The sequence below is a fragment of the Eurosta solidaginis genome, chromosome 3 (assembly GCF_040869045.1).
Source record: "Eurosta solidaginis isolate ZX-2024a chromosome 3, ASM4086904v1, whole genome shotgun sequence".
Classification (NCBI taxonomy): domain Eukaryota; kingdom Metazoa; phylum Arthropoda; class Insecta; order Diptera; family Tephritidae; genus Eurosta; species Eurosta solidaginis.
Window position 1 is genome coordinate 38497550 of NC_090321.1, and position 16167 is coordinate 38513716.

A 16167-nucleotide genomic window follows, 5' to 3' on the forward strand; every position below is an offset into this window, starting at 1 on the left:
TGATGAAATTTGGTATGTAGGCTCCTGGGCACTCATCTCAGATCGCTATTTAATATGAACGATATCGGACTATAACCACGCCCACTTTTTCGATATCGAAAATTTTGAAAAACCGAAAAAGTACGATAATTCATTACCAAAGACAGATAAAGCGATGAAACTTGGTAGGTGAGTTGAACTTATGACGCAAAATAGAAAATTGGTAAAATTTTGGACAATGGGCGTGGCACCGCCCACTTTTAAAAGAAGGTAATTTAAAAGTTTTGCAAGCTGTAATTTGGCAGTCGTTCAAGATATCATGATGAAATTTGGTAGGAACGTTACTCCTATTACGATATGTATGCTTAATAAAAATTAGCAAAATCGGAGAACGACCATGCCCACTTTAAAAAAAAAATTTTTAAGTCAAATTTTAATAAAAAATTTAATATCTTTACAGTATATAAGTAAATTATGTCAACATTCGACTCCAGTAATGATATGGTGCAATAAAATACTAAAATAAAAGAAAATTTCAAAATGGGCGTGGCTCCGCCCTTTTTAATTTAATTTGTCTAGGATACTTTTAATGCCATAAGTCGAACAAAAATTTATCAATCTTTGTGAAATTTAGCAGGGGCTTAGATTCTAGGACGATAACTGTTTTCTGTGAAAAAGGCGAAATCGGTTGAAGCCACGTCCAGTTTTTATACACAGTCGACCGTCTTTCCTTCCGCTCTGCCGTTAACACGATAACTTGAGCAAAAATCGATATATCTTTACTAAACTCAGTTCACGTATTTATCTGAACTCACTTTGTATTAGTGTAAAAAATGGCCGAAATCCGAATATGACCACGCCCACTTTTACGATATCGAAAGTTACGAAAAATTAAAAAAATGCCATAATCCTATACCAAATACGAAAAAAGGGATGAAACATGGTAATTGGATTAGTTTATGGCGCAAAATATAACTTTAGAAAAAAACTCTGCAAAATGGGTGTGACACCTACCATATTAAGTAGAAGAATATGAAAAACTTCTGCAGGGAGAAATCAAAAGCCCTTGGAATCTTGGCAGGAATACTGTTCGCGGTATTACATATATAAATAAATTAGCGGTACCCGACAGATGATGTTCTGGGTCACCCTGGTCCACAGTTTGGCAATATCTCGAAAACGCCTTCACATATACAACTACCACCACTCCCTTTTAAAACTCTCATTAATACCTTTAATTTGATACCCATATCGTACAAATACATTCTAGAGTCACCCCTGGTCCACCTTTATGGCGATATCTCGAAAAGGCTTTCACCTATAGAACTAAGGCTCACGCGCTTTTAAAATACTCATTAACACCTTTGATTTGATTCACATATCGTACCAATAAATTCTAGAAACACCCCTGGCCCACCTTTATGGGGATATCTCGAAACGGCGTCCACCTATGGAACTAAGGATTACTCCCTTTTAAAATACTCATTAACACCTTTCATTTCATACCCATATTGTACAAACGCATTCTAGAGTTACCCCTGGTCCACCTTTATGGCGATATCCCTAAATGCGTCTACCCATAGAGCTATGGCCTACTCCCTCTTAAAATACTCTTTAATACCTTCTATTTGATACACATGTCATACAAACACATTCCAGGGTTACCCTAGGTTCATTTTCCTACATGGTGCTTTTCCCTTATTTTGTCTCCATATCTCTCAGCTGAGTATGTAATGTTCGGTTACACCCGAACTTAGCCTTCCTTACTTGTTTTTTTTCGTTTTTATTTCCTCTTATTTCTTTCATTATTTGTATTTGCTCTCATCAACTTATCTAGCACACCTTAATTCGGTAATTTAAGCAATTCAAATGTTCTGCTCAATCACCTGGAAGCTGTCCATTTACCGTTTCTCGTTGATTTGCTATTTCACACTTATTTTATGCCCAGACTCCACATTCTGAGTTATCGCCAATTCATGAATAAAATATGACTCGGTGTGTCTGACTTCAGCTCGTACCGCAGGAAAAAAAATATTATCGCTCCACTTAACGTAATGAATGTGCCATCTTGTGATTTTTTTCTATAGCTGCACATCAATTCTTTAGTGCTTTGTAATTTGTGGGGTTGTTGTTAGTCATTAACTGGATTTTTCTTAATGTTTGTTTATGAAGAATTGAAGTGGAAAAACAGTATAGTCCTTTATACATATAAAAAAGGATGTATATCCTCATACATATGTGGGTATGTGTGTATCTACGGAGTTTATGGACCCCGAAACCATTTCGTAGAATAGCTTCTTAGCAAATAGAAGAGTCAAACGGATCTCTTAGTTATCCCGCATCGGTACAATTGAACCGGATGTAGATCTCTCTGGCTGGAAGTGGATGGCAGGAGGTCTGCCGAAATAATTGGGTTCACTAAGAGTCATCTATCAATGGTCAACGGGGTTTTGACAGGGCACTGTCCAATGGAAAACCACGCGGTACGTCTCTATATACCGAAAACCGCATTATACTGCAACTGTATTGTGGAGGATGAGGTGGAATCATCGGGCCACTTGGCGAAAGTATTTCGGACGCCACTCACTTGGATGTCAGAAGGATTTATTTTATTATGAGATCGGTCTCATTCGAATGTAGATATATCGTTGCTACGCAAGTAGCTATAGCCACGCCACCGTTATTTTATGTGGTATCACAACGGGCCTTCATGCTGTCCAACTGAGCTTCCCCTACCAGGGCAGCTACCACCTAACCTGACCTAACCCGAATAGTGTTCATGAATATGTTTTCAAGGAAATCTCTTTATTGGATCATATTGTATTTTTGGTGAGATTTCTCTGAAATGTGTAGGCTGAAAGGAAAGAGATGGCCCGATAGCTAGAAAAGGAGTAGTGAGAAGAGAGTTGAAAAGAATTCCGGATATACGACCAAACTTTCCAACGGTAGCAGCAACCCTGGCGAGAGAGCGTTGCCTTGTGAGATAGCAACACCTTGGCGGCCCAAATTGAGGACATAAACTTGCGCATCAGCTTGTGGATAAGCACAGAAGGGCTAAATTGGAGGAACATCTAAAGAACTCTGACCTCTAGTTATGTTCAACCGTAAAGCCCCTCTCAAATTCGACAAAGCACATTGCCAAATAAAGTGCTGTTGGATGCGAAGAAATGAGTCAGCGCTTTCTGTCGGCAATACGTAATACATTTCTCGGTTGACACAACCACGTGGATGGCCATCAGACGCGCATGTGAACACACTGCGTCTCCAATTACCATCAAATCCAAAGAGGTGGAAGAAGCCAAATCTTTCTAAACCAATAAACGCAGTAAGCTCGGACGGGTTTGTCATGCCGATATTAAAACCCCTTGGCAGGGAGGAATTTAGCTACTTGGCGCTTCTTTTCAACTTATCTCTGTACACATTTGTATATTTTTATCAGAACAGCATTTCGGCGAACTTGCAACACAATTGCACCATAAGTTTAGGGCATTTACAAATTCCTCAAAGAAACGCGGAGCTTAAAAAACACACTGGAGAAAGCGGCAGAACGCATTCAGAACTGCCACAGGATGCCTCCTTATGACTCCAGACCATCATCCCAACAAAGCGTCGGTAATACTCCCCATAAAGAAAAGAACCGTAATGCTGAACAAACAGTTCCTCACGGGAATATAAGTAGACATTGCAGCAAGCACACGAAGAGATCCGTCACATATGAGTTCAGTCGTTTGAGCCAAATGCTGGAAAAGAAAACTTCGCTGGACTCCATTGGTGTTTTGAGGAAACTACAGCTAACGCAAATAATATACCCCCAGCGGGTTAAAGGACTTAGAATATGGGCGCATCAGATATGCCTATAATAAGAAGCGACTAAAATACCATATTAATTCAAAAGTTGTGTAGCGTAATCCTTGCAAGATATTGTCAGCGCAATTTATAGCTTCTTCAACCCAATAGTCAACCTCACCTACCCGTGGCGAATCCTATTTCTTTAACAGCCGAGGCTCTTGTGACTACATGTTCTTCATGGGTCTAGAGGACGGTATGGCCTAGATGGTTTCATGTGGTCATACTAAATCGTTCCCGAGATGGTCGGGCTAGTATCTGCATCCGGCAAAGGACCATCAACGTCGTGTCCTTATTGCACAACAACAACAACAGCCTTTCATTGGAATCAAAAAGGAAGGAAACCTGCACAAACCCGGCATGCTGAGGCTCATCTATGCTAAATGGCTGATATTTAATTAAAGGATATGTAAATATTAGAAATGCTAAGATTTAACCCTACCCATGCAATAAATCAAGTTAAAGATATGATAATATATGACTTTATTTCTCAGGTTACATGTGAAAATGATTTTTTTCAACATATAGATTTAGCGCCAAGAAACCCAAAACCTACATCCATTCTCATAAGCTAACACATTAACACCGTAATGCCAAAGAGGGGTCATTGCATAATCTAGCAATCCATAAGATGTGCGTTAAGTTGATTTAGTATATAGAGCGCAACTTGATTTATGTGTGGTACATCATCTTAGATGCTTGGGGATGATGGCGCATAAGTTTTTTCTACAATCGTGACTTACAATCACTTTACACTTTTATTGCGACTTTTTTCGTCACTTTCCTGTGCAAAAGTCTAAATAACTATGCCAATTTTCGTTATTTGCACTTTTGCCATTTCCTCTTTCAATTGTTTCACGTAACGCGAAGCAGTTTGCTTTTTCTGCCATTACCTTCATTTTCCCCCTGAACTGTCGTTAGGTGGTAGAACAACCTCACCATTCTTCTATTATATACAGATAAGACCGAAAAAATCTCCACTTCCTTTGTGGTATTTTCTTTTCTTGTTCTTACGCACTTTGAATTACTTCTTTGAATGCTTTGATATTGACTTCCGTATTTGCGTTAACTTGTTTCAACAAGTTGCTTCAATCTAAGATGAATAGTCAAATGGCAAATGTCTGAGACTTGGAATAGTGTTCTCCAGAGAGATGAGCTATGTACATTTATTGCAGAAATTACTTTAGTATTATTATAAATGTGAAGTGAAGTTTTGATAGAACTTATTCAAGCGCAGATATCGTTCAGTAGACTTCCTGAAACTAAGTTGAAGGAAAACAATGTCTTTGGAAGCTAATCACTTAGGTCGTTTTCCCTCAATATAATACTAAAAAATTCCTTTCCTTGGATTGACCTACAGTTTGGTTTACGCTTCAATGGACCAGAAATTAGAGCTCAAATTTTTTTTTTGTTTTTCATTAGATCCGAACGCTGTGGTCTATGGTTTGCAGATTTCAAGATTTTTGAAAACCAACGTGATTTGTGACCGTTATTTTTCAGTCTAAGCGACATTAATGCGTGACTGTGACTGTGACAGTAATAGAAGAGCAATCTTATCACGCTTGCTTTGCACATCCATCATGGTTTTTAAGGTGGCAGTCGTGGTGTGAAAGAAAGAAGCGGTAAAGATGGGTTTGGTGGTGAATGAGGACAAAACGAAGTATCTGCTGTCATCGAGCAAAGAGTCAGCGCATATGCGCCTTGGCAACCACGCTACTGTTGGCAGCCATAATTTCGAAATAGTAAAAGACTTCGTTTATTTGGGAACCAGCATCAACACTAGCAAAAACATCAGCACTGAAATCCAGCGAAGAATCAATCTTGCCAATAAATGCTACTTTGGACTAGGTAGGCAATTGAAAAGTAAAGTCCTCTCTCGGCGAACGAAAATCATACTCTACAAGCCACTTATCATACCCGTCCTGCCACATGGGGCAAAAGAATGGACCATGACAACAGCAGATGAAGCGAATTAAAACGCAGCGGCTGCGCTGGCTAGGCCATGTTATGCGAATGAAAGATGATGCTCCGGCCAAAAAAGTGTTTCTATCGGAACTCGCCTATGGAAGCAGAGGTAGAGGGCGGCCCCCACTCCGTTGGAAGGACCAGGTGGAAAACGATTTAAACTCCCTTGGTGTGACCAATTGGCGCCGGTTGGCGGAGCGAAGAAGCGACTGGCGCGCCTTGTTGGGCGGCCATAACCGTTTAGACGGTTAAGCGCCAATTAAGTAAGTAAGTAAGGCGTGGTGTGATGGTAGCGTGTTCCGCCTGCGAAACCGAAGATCCTGGCTTCACGCACCGTTCGAAGCAGTATCAAAATTTTAGAAAGAAGTCAGCAGTGATTTGGTAAGCACTTCGAGTGTATTTCTGCCATGAAAACCTTCTCAGTGAAAACTCATCTGCTTTGCGAATCATTTGCATAGGAGATGTGTGGGCCGATGTTCCGCTTCGTTGTTCTTGGATTTTCTGTATCACCTTCGCAAAGTTAGGTTAGGTTGAACTGGCCGGTCTGTGAGGACCTCACATAGACTGATTGAGTCCGTAGTGTTACCAGAAGTTTGTTTTAACGACCAAACTGAAGAACCCTATCAAAAACCATGACCTATGTTATAAAATAACTCCGTCCTCTTGGCAAATATTAGAAGCTTCCTAGGACTTAAGCCACTTGCTGCTTCTAGATCTGACAGCTGTATCAGTCCTAATAGCTGAAGTCTTAGCCTGGCAAGTGCACAGCACGAGCACAGAACGTGCTCGATCGTTTCCTCCTCCAACTCGCACTTCCTACATCTGCTATCACTGACCAAGCCTAATTTAAAGGCATGTGACGCCGGAGGGCAGTGAGTCTACAGTCCTCTCTTTTTAATGATAGAAGCAACTTTGTTAGTCTAAGGTTGTAAGACCTACACATGATCTTCGACACTTTACAGCCCCTCGCTTGAACCCACGCCTTTCCCGCTTGGTCGATCATGTGCACCTCTCGCCTTCGCTTAATCTCCCCCATTCTAATTGGGACGTCTACGGAGCAAGCTTCAAGGGATGCACCCTTTTTAGCTAGTTCATCCGCTTTTTCATTCCCATCTATTCCTATATTCCCTGGGAGCCAATATAGATGTATGTTTCTCCCTGTCCCGATTCTCTCCAGAGACTGTTTACACTCTTACACGCATTTAGATGCTGTGCTATGCGAAATTATTGCCTTAATTGCTGCTTGGCTGTCAATATAAAAGTTAACACGGTTGCAGCTTAAGCTATTCTCTTGCAGGGTTTCTACTGCTTTGGTTACGGCTAATATTTCCGCTTGGAAAACTCTACAGTAATCCGGCAGCCTGTAGGATCTGCTTATTTCCGGATCAGCACAGTATACCGCAGACCCTACTCCTTCCACTAATTTGGAACCATCTGTGTACACATGTATCGCCTCGTCCGCCATTTGCGCCAACCGTCCACCTCTATTGTGGCCTTAAGATCTCCCTCTTGCGCTTAGTAATTTTATGAATCAACCCACAAGATTTTGTCTTGTCAGTATGTCAGTTGAAACAGATATGTCTTATCTGTCATTTCCGAAAATTGGCTTACCCATCTTTGTAAAATCATCCTAACTCCCATCTTTCTCGCTTCCTCTACCTATCTCCTTTCATTTTCCTTTTCCATACACTCTATTTATTTCTATCTCTCCCTCTCCTTTTTCGACTAATACCAGCAGACCCGGCCCTAGCTTTGTTCTATCTGCATAACTTTTAAGAAGTTTTTACCTCTTACTCTCATTCCCCCTCTCTTCGCGTTTTCCTTATCCTTTTATTCACTCCTCCCTCTGACTTTCTCTTTCTCTATGATACCAATTGTTTTCACTCAATTGTTTTGCCTTTCCGGAATCTCTCCACTAACACTTAGACTTAATGGTATGGTACTAAAGTTCAAATTGTCTTTTAAGTATTATTACGAATCTGTTGTATGGAAGTATAGAAAAGTGTTGTTTTTAGACTTTGTTTTCTAATTTTTCTCTGCGTAATCCATCCTCGTACTTCAAGGAATATTAAAAAAAAAGACTGATCTATACACCTGAATCACATTTTGGCCCATATCTCGAAAACTACTTCAGATATCCAAAAAATTAAAAAAAAAATGTAAGCCTGATCAGCAGCTTTCATTTCATATCCATATTGTACCATACAAATACCTTTGAAAATAGCTTGGTCCATGTTTTGGATTTCAAGACCCTAGGAATCTATATTTATTATTTTGCTCTCCATAAGAACCCTCCTCACACTTCAAGGAATATTGTAACAAAAGGAGTTACCAAATTCGGTCCATCGAGTTTTCGCTTAGCAACACATTCAACGACTCCTTTTTATATTTTAGATAGCTCGATAGGCTTTTCTCTGTATATATAAGTTGGCTCCCGCAAGGAACTAACCTACTACTACATCTCAGCAAAAGCTTGTTTACTGCTTGGATTTCTTGTTATTGATTATCCGAAAAAGAAATCGTATTACTACTTTTTCCAATGTTTTAAATACGAAGGGAAGAAAGAGTTATAGGCTTTGTTGTTCCGATTGTGTTCTAGTTAGATACCCTTGACCCCAGCACGCAGATCGACCTTCCAAGAAAACGCACTCTCCATTTTTGTCTTCACAGACTTCAAGAGTTAACTTCTCATTTGTATACTGTATTCCTATATAACTTTTACTTCTTCTTTGAAGAATTTTCAGAAAAAATACCACTCGGTACGCCAAACAATTACCCTACTCTAAAAGACTGTAAGTAAAAACATCTTACGAACTTTTGCCCACTTGTTGCTTTTGTCCACCGCATTTCAACACTCAACCACGAACGTAAATACATACACGCATGTGTTCGTCGGAACGCATCAATTTTTACTTTCCTAAACACTTTGCTATGAATTTGTAATGCCAGACACTTTAGCCAATTTCAATACCACATCCTTGTATTTTATTCCCATTGTGATGTTGAGTTTCGAGTATTAAAACGAACCCGCTCTTTCGTGTACGATTTCAAACAGGTTCAGCCAGGTCCACGAAGCGGGTACGTTTGTAAGAAGTTATTTACTTACTTAATTGGCGCTTAACCGTTTACACGGTTATGTCCGTTCAACAAGGTTCGTCAGTCGCTTTTTCGCTCTTCCAACTGGCACCAAATTGATCACACCAAGAGAGTTCAAATCATTTTCCGCCTGGTCCTTACAGCGGAATGGGGGCGCCCTCTTTCTCTCCATAGTCGGGTTCCGATAAAAATACTTTCTTAGCCGGCGCGTCATTTTTCATTCGCTTAACATGGCCTAGCCAGCATAGCCGCTGCGTTTTAATACGCTGGACTATATAGATGTTTTTAATAGGCAGCTTAACCTTAACCTGGATAATCAATATCCCAAATGTCTATTTGTGGCGGTGTGACGAGTACGTCAGCCAATATAGCTCTCATTATTTGTATGCTGTGTCGTTAATATCACTCGCCTTTGTATTAAAATTGTTGGCGGCCGCCGTGGTGTGATGGTAGCGTACTCCGCCATCCACATCGAAGATCCTGGGTTCACGCCCCGGGAAAAGCAACATCATAATTTTAGAAACAAGTTTTTTTCAATTAGAAGAAAATCTTTCTAAGCGGGGTCGCCCTTCGGTAGTGCTGGCAAGCACTATGGGTGTATTTTTGCCATGAAAAGATCTCAGTGAAAACTCGTCTTCCTTGCAGATGCCGTTCGAAGTCGGCATAAAACGGTAGGTGCTGTCTCGCATGTAGGAAGCAATAAAAGAAGCACGAAGCAAATTGGAAGATAAGCTCGGCCGAAAATCTCTTCGGAGGTTATCGCGCCTTACTTTTATTTATTTTTTATATAGTTTGTTACGTATGTATGGGCTTCTTTTGACTGCGTTAAACTTGCTATGACGCTCGCTAGCTTGTCAGAGCTTTTATTTGCCCACCCCCGTCGGTGCTTTCATCCGTTCAAAATTTTAAAGTTCTTCAGATTTTTTTCCAGTACTTTCCAGCAGTCTCCTTCTTCGGAATTATAACCAAAGAAAGTTTCCCCGATATATCCTCAACTTTCCTGAAGCCCAATAATGCCGCCTCAATAAGCAATGAGCTTTCTCGCCTTGCCTTCATGTTTCCGAAACAAAATATTATAAGATAAGCGCAAACCGATTGGAATAGAAATCCTGGGAGTGTGAAGGGAGTGCTTTTTTGTGTGTGCATGAGCACAACATCGGATATTCTTTCTATCCATTAGTTGTAAGGGATGGAACATAAGGAAAGCGTTATTTACACAACCCTTAATTTAATTTCGATGAAAATAATAGGCTAAGTCATGCTTCATCTCATTTGACTTGACAGACCTCCCAAAGTTCAGGCAAAGCAGACAATTTATAGCGTTAGGTGAAAAGTCTTCATATCCATAGATCAGTCATATGATTGCATTTAACAATCCTCTGCCGCACCAGCAGTTTTCTGGTCACTTCTTATTCATTATCGAAACTTTTGAAATAAACCGGGTGACGATGGCATTACCGGCGGCATTGTTGTTGTTGTTGTAGCGATAAGGACACTCACCGAAGGCCTTGGGGAGTGTTATCGATGTTAATGGTCCTTTGCCAGATGCAGATCCGGTACGTTGCGGTAACAAGCACCATTAGGGTACTAGCCTTACCATCTCGGGAACGATTTGGTATAACCACATGGAACCTCCTAGGGTGTTCCGCCCTCCCACCCACTGGATTCATAAGGAACTTAGGGTCGACAGAGCCTCGGCTGTTAAAGAAACAGGATTCGACACGGGTAGGTGAGGTTGACAATTGGGTTGGAGAAACTATATGTTGTGCTGGCAACCCCTTGAAAGGGTTGCGCTACACAACCCCTTAAATCAATTTGTTATTTTAGTCGCCTCTTACGGTAGGCTTACCTACCGCGGGTATATTCTAAGCCCCCTAACCCACTGGGGTTACGTGATTCTTTGGTGTCTAGCATTGTGTTTATTGCACTCCGCTTCTACGTATGCTGTGTTTTTGAAACGAGGGACCCTTTTTTTAAAAGGATCTTTCAATTTTTTCAAAGAATCGTGAATTTTTTTAGGACCACACTCTTTGTAGCGGTCGTTCATTGCATCACTAATACTAATGCAGCTTAACAGCAACCCCGTCCAATACTCCTGTCGCCAATTCAGTGTTCAATACATCAATTCAACTTCAAAACGATTGCTATTGTTGTAAGTGGTTTGAATACACACACATACATACATATGTACTTACTATATAAGGTAGTTTAGCTATGTGGTGCTATTTCCGAATATAGAATGAAGTTAGCGTTTGAAAATGTTATTGAGGCGTTCAAGTGTTGCCAAATGCAAACATAGAATCCCCCCAAACACAGCTTTACTGCTTGCCAACCCAAATCATTTACACTCGCTTTCTCTTCAATACCAACTCGGCTGTGTTATATTGTGCTATAAACGCTTCTCGCACTGCTTAAAAACCGTGCCTATGCTCTTCTACCATCTCCCCCTCCACCTCGCTGACCATTCTTAAGTAGCTTGGTCAATTTTGGGTTGGCTTTAACAGTGCTGTCCGTTTCATTATGTCCAAACACTTGACATAAGCACTTCACTTTCCGATTCGATTTACTGTCATGACAAATGGATTGCTAATATTCGCTCTTTAATGGAGTTTGCGTGTGTATGTGACTGTTGTTAGTCTATGACTTTAGATTTGCCTGCGCTATGCAATGGGGTCTTCGTAATTGCTTACATACATATACAATAAAAGTGTAATGTATGTGAAGCGTATTTATTTAATTGATTTCCCTCCGCCTCTCAAAACATGTCCCCTTCTTTATTATTCATCGCGATGCGTTTGAATAGTGAATGCAGGGCGCCGAAGACGGCCGTCGGTCGTTGAGGCATAAATACGTGCATGGTTAATAAATCAAACAAATATCACTTGAAGTTTGATTAACGCAGCTACTGTGAAAGTCCTATTAGTGACTTGTAAATATATTTACTTTTTTATTTAATCCCACATGCGTAGAGATACCGTTAATTTAAAACATTCTTAGTATAATTGTTCTAGCAATTGGTGGTAACTAAATGTCATTGGATTTGACGTTGATTCCATTACAATCGCAATGCTATTTATAGCTGCTTAGCGAAGGTATTGGTAATTTAGTTCTTCTTATTCTTGATTAGTTCCATAACCATATTACTGGTTTTCATTTAGCCTAGCTAAAGAAAAGATCAAATAAGAAAGACCTTTCCAATACAACTGTTGGTTGAACGAGCTAAGCTCGTTGTTGTATAGCTACAGGTTTTTTTTTTGTTTATGTGGCAGCCCTACTCAAAAGAATAAATTCAGTTTGATACCCATATTAACTGATCACATAATTTTTTTTAGTTTCAAAAAATTCGGCAATCTTCTAAAAATTTTCCAAGCGTCAACATCTGAAGTACGAACGAAGATATAATAATTAATCAAGCTGGCAACCCTGACATAAAATACGTTTCCGTTGATAACCATATCGGCATATCTAATTAATAATATTTATACTTCAAATAGATGGCAACCTTGCTTGAAAATTGTAAGCAGTTACACCTAGGTGAAAAAGTCTAACAGTTTTCGAAAGAGCATCGGGTATGTAAAAACAAAAATTTAACACGATTAGGTAACCCTAGATAACAACCCCAATTTTGCAAATTTTCATTACAGTTCTACTTAAAATACCCATTATTTGATAACCATATTAGCATATTTATTTATTTTAATTTGTAAAAACCGAAAATAGGTGGCAACCCGCTGAAGAGGTTCTCGAATATTCTCAGTCACGAAAGCCAAGTAAGATATTTTAGAATGTTTCTTGCCACTATTATACAATATTCTGCTCAAATGGAGCAAGCTTATGAGATAGTACAGAATCACCAAGAAATAAATATATATTAACGTAAGGTGGCAACTCTAAGTGGCAAGCCTACTCAAAAAAACTTCTATTGAAATACAGCTGAAAATACCTTTCGTTTAGTCACCATACTGGCATACCTTATTTGGTATATAATTTTTGTCTAAGTGGTAGCCCTATTAAGAAATTTTCTTTGGCAACATCCAATTAAAAGAGAAAAGAAGATAACATATAACTTTCTGCTCCAGACGGAGAGAGGTTTCCGCTGCAAAGGAAGCGGTTAATGACATAATATCTGCTGCTGTCTCTGTAAGAGAATTTAACATCTACTCATATAGGCAGGCGGTTTTCAAAGCGCTAATCTCTGCCACCTGTGTGCGGTCGAGGACTATAAGGGATGGCTTGGCCTCACCTGCAGTGGCATCTAACTACGTTCTAATAAAAAAAATATCTGAAAGTGTCTGCCAGATTGGCCGCACACCAGCTAACCAAAACGCTACGCTAAATCTACCTCATGCTGTGTGTCGAGGTCTTTCTGGCCCGTTATTGACTCCAAACGCTCGGTGGAGGTATTATCGATTACAGAAGATCCATGATTGTTGGCACGGTACTGTTATCTGTGTAAGCTGTATGGAGGATGACAGGATGGAAACATCCAGTCACTTTATGTTCAACTGCCTAGCCTTTGTGATGACGAGACGTAAATATCTCGATACATATATATAACTTTCGGCTTCACTTTCCATTCGTCTAAAAAGGCGTGTCTACTCTCTCACTCTCTTTCCTCTCTTCACCAGTACCCTCATTCACTCTACACCTTGCAACCGTATATTTCGGGCTACTATAGGCAGCTTTTTTTTTCGAGACCGCACCTAACATCTATTTTAAACGTTCTTCTAGCATTCTATCCAAACCTTAACGGCGTTACCAAATAACTGAAACATAAAATTTTGCTCTCATTGAAAACCTTTCGATCAAGTCACGTATGTACATTTTTCGCTTCACTACGGCGCATTCGAGTAGTAGCTGCGACTCGCTCGAGTCTATAACGCGACTTCGGATAGCATGCACGATTAGGTCGCTAGAGCTTTGTACGTCGTAGATCTCGACGTAGTAGAGTTGGGTGTACATTTTTTTTACCAGAATACACCCTTAAATGGAGCCTGTTACTTCAGATGACCATACTTTAGTCCACAACGTCCAGCTTGGATTGAGTTTCCATTACACATTTTTACAGCTAGCTAAGAGAGATTTCAGTCTACAACCGATCCTCCTGGCGAATAGGCATTGCAAAGCGAGCTCACGGTAAACCCTATCGCCTTAGCTCACTTTAGATTGCCACCAGACCGCTGTACTTTAGCTACATCGAGGACGCAAATATGGGGTAGACTTCTGCCTAAGCCGCACATAACAGCGCAACAAAATATTCATACTGATCTCGCTGGAATTAAAGTTAATTTTCTTTATTTTTTAATTCGTCAAAATTAATTTTTTTGAAAAATATTCGGCTTTTTCGATATTACGCAACATTACAAATTACTTCAAAATTAGTTAAACTAACTAATTTTTTTTTTTCTGAAGTTAAAAAAAAATATATGTTTTTTCATTCCATATTTTTTTCACTTTTGCAACTCTGCAATGTCTACAGTTTCTGCTTTATGTAACGGTGATTTTTCGCTTTCTTCAGTCTGCCTATTTTCGGTTTCATCATCAGCTTCTCCCTCAGCTGCTACCACTGCATTTTCGTCTAGACTTTTGTCTTCAATACTCAAAATTTCTTTATCGCTAATACTGAATGAGCCACCACATGAGAAATATGCATTGATTTGACGTTTTAAGGCCTCTTTATTTACGCTTGTCTCCAATATTTGTTTGTGTATCATATGACTATAGCGATTTTCAAAACTATTTTGATGTGGTAAAATATTGGGCACAGTTGAACGGCGTTTTTCGGTGCTCGTCGTCGAGCTACCGGCAGCGACATCGATGTTATCGTCGGACATGGTTAATTAAAATTTGTTTTTCTTATTTTTTTTTAAATATTGAGCTTTTATAAAATTACATATTGTTTATTTCTTGAGCTTGATATTAATAAAATTTTCTTTTAATTTTTCATGCAAGTTATAATTTTTATATTTTATCCTGAAGAAATCAGTATTATTGTTATTTTTAATTTATTTTATTTTTTAATTTTATTTTTTTTTTATATATATATATTATTTTTTTTTATTATTTAACTTAATATTATTTTTTTTTCAAGGTTTATGTAGATTGAATAACATTTTTTTTATAGTTTTAAACTTTCTTTAAACTAAAGGTATTTTCTTTTGCATTTCTGTTTTTGCCAATTTTATTTTTTTACTTTCTTTCAAAACTTTTTTGTTTTAAAATTTTTCAAATATTTTTTATTGTAATTCGGGTTTTATTTGAAATTTTCCCAAACTTTTTATAAGCTAGCTTTATAGTTCTAAAATTTTGTATTTTCTTTTTTATTATTTTAAAAAGCTTGGAATTTTAAAACTGTTTGGCTTATTTTTAAATAAAATGTTTTTAAACCATTTTTATTTCTTTTGTAAGCGAATATAATTATAAATTTAATAAGATTTGAGAATTGCTGACATTTTTTATATTTCAATCCATTTTATTTATGAATAAATTTTTGTGATTTTTAAAGTTTTTTGGAATTATAAATAAATTTTATTTTGAGTTTATATAACTTAAAATTTAATTTTTTAATTTCATAGCTCAAGAAAATGTTTATATTTTTACATTGTTTCATTTTTTTTGCATATGCAGTTAAAATTTTTTTTATTTTTTATGTAGCTTAAAACTTTCCAAAACTTAAAGTAAATTTTTTACATCTGTAGTTTTGCCACTTACTTTTTTTTTCTTTGTTTATAAAACGAAAAACTTTTCAAAAACTTTTTTTTAATTTTTAAATGCTGTAATTTTAATTTGTAAATTTGTTTACACATGTAGTGCTTGCAACTTAAATATTTTTTTAAATTTTGAAATGCTGTAAATTTTTTTTTATCTGTGTTTATTTTTGTGGTTTAGTTTTGTATTTCTTAAACTTTTCATTGTTTTCTTATTTAAAACTTTTAGGATCTCAAAATGTTTAAACTATTTTTATTTATTTTGAAAGTAAATATTTAAGATTTTACAAATTTAAATTTTTTCTTTTTAATTTTAAACCGTTCAAAATTTATTGTATTGTATAAATATTTGAGGTTTTCCAATCTTTGAGCTTTATAAATTTTATTTTTAGTTTATGAAAACTTAAATTTAAAATTTTTCATTTAATTTTTTTAGTATACATATTTAGTATTTGCTAACTGAATTTTTTTTTTTAATAAATTTTGTAATATATTTAAAAACAAAATTTGAAAGTCTTTTTTTGTTTTTAAAACTTTTTTGTGATATTTATTAAATTTCTTTTAAATAAGCAAA

At 37.7% G+C, this 16167-nt stretch overlaps 1 protein-coding gene across 11 annotated transcripts in view; it reads left to right on the forward strand.

Annotated features, from left to right (window-relative positions):
* The window catches only part of Vmat (Vesicular monoamine transporter), a 283110-nt gene that overhangs the window by 227298 nt on the left and 39645 nt on the right, over nt 1-16167 (forward strand). The gene's annotated exons all lie outside the window — the stretch shown is intronic.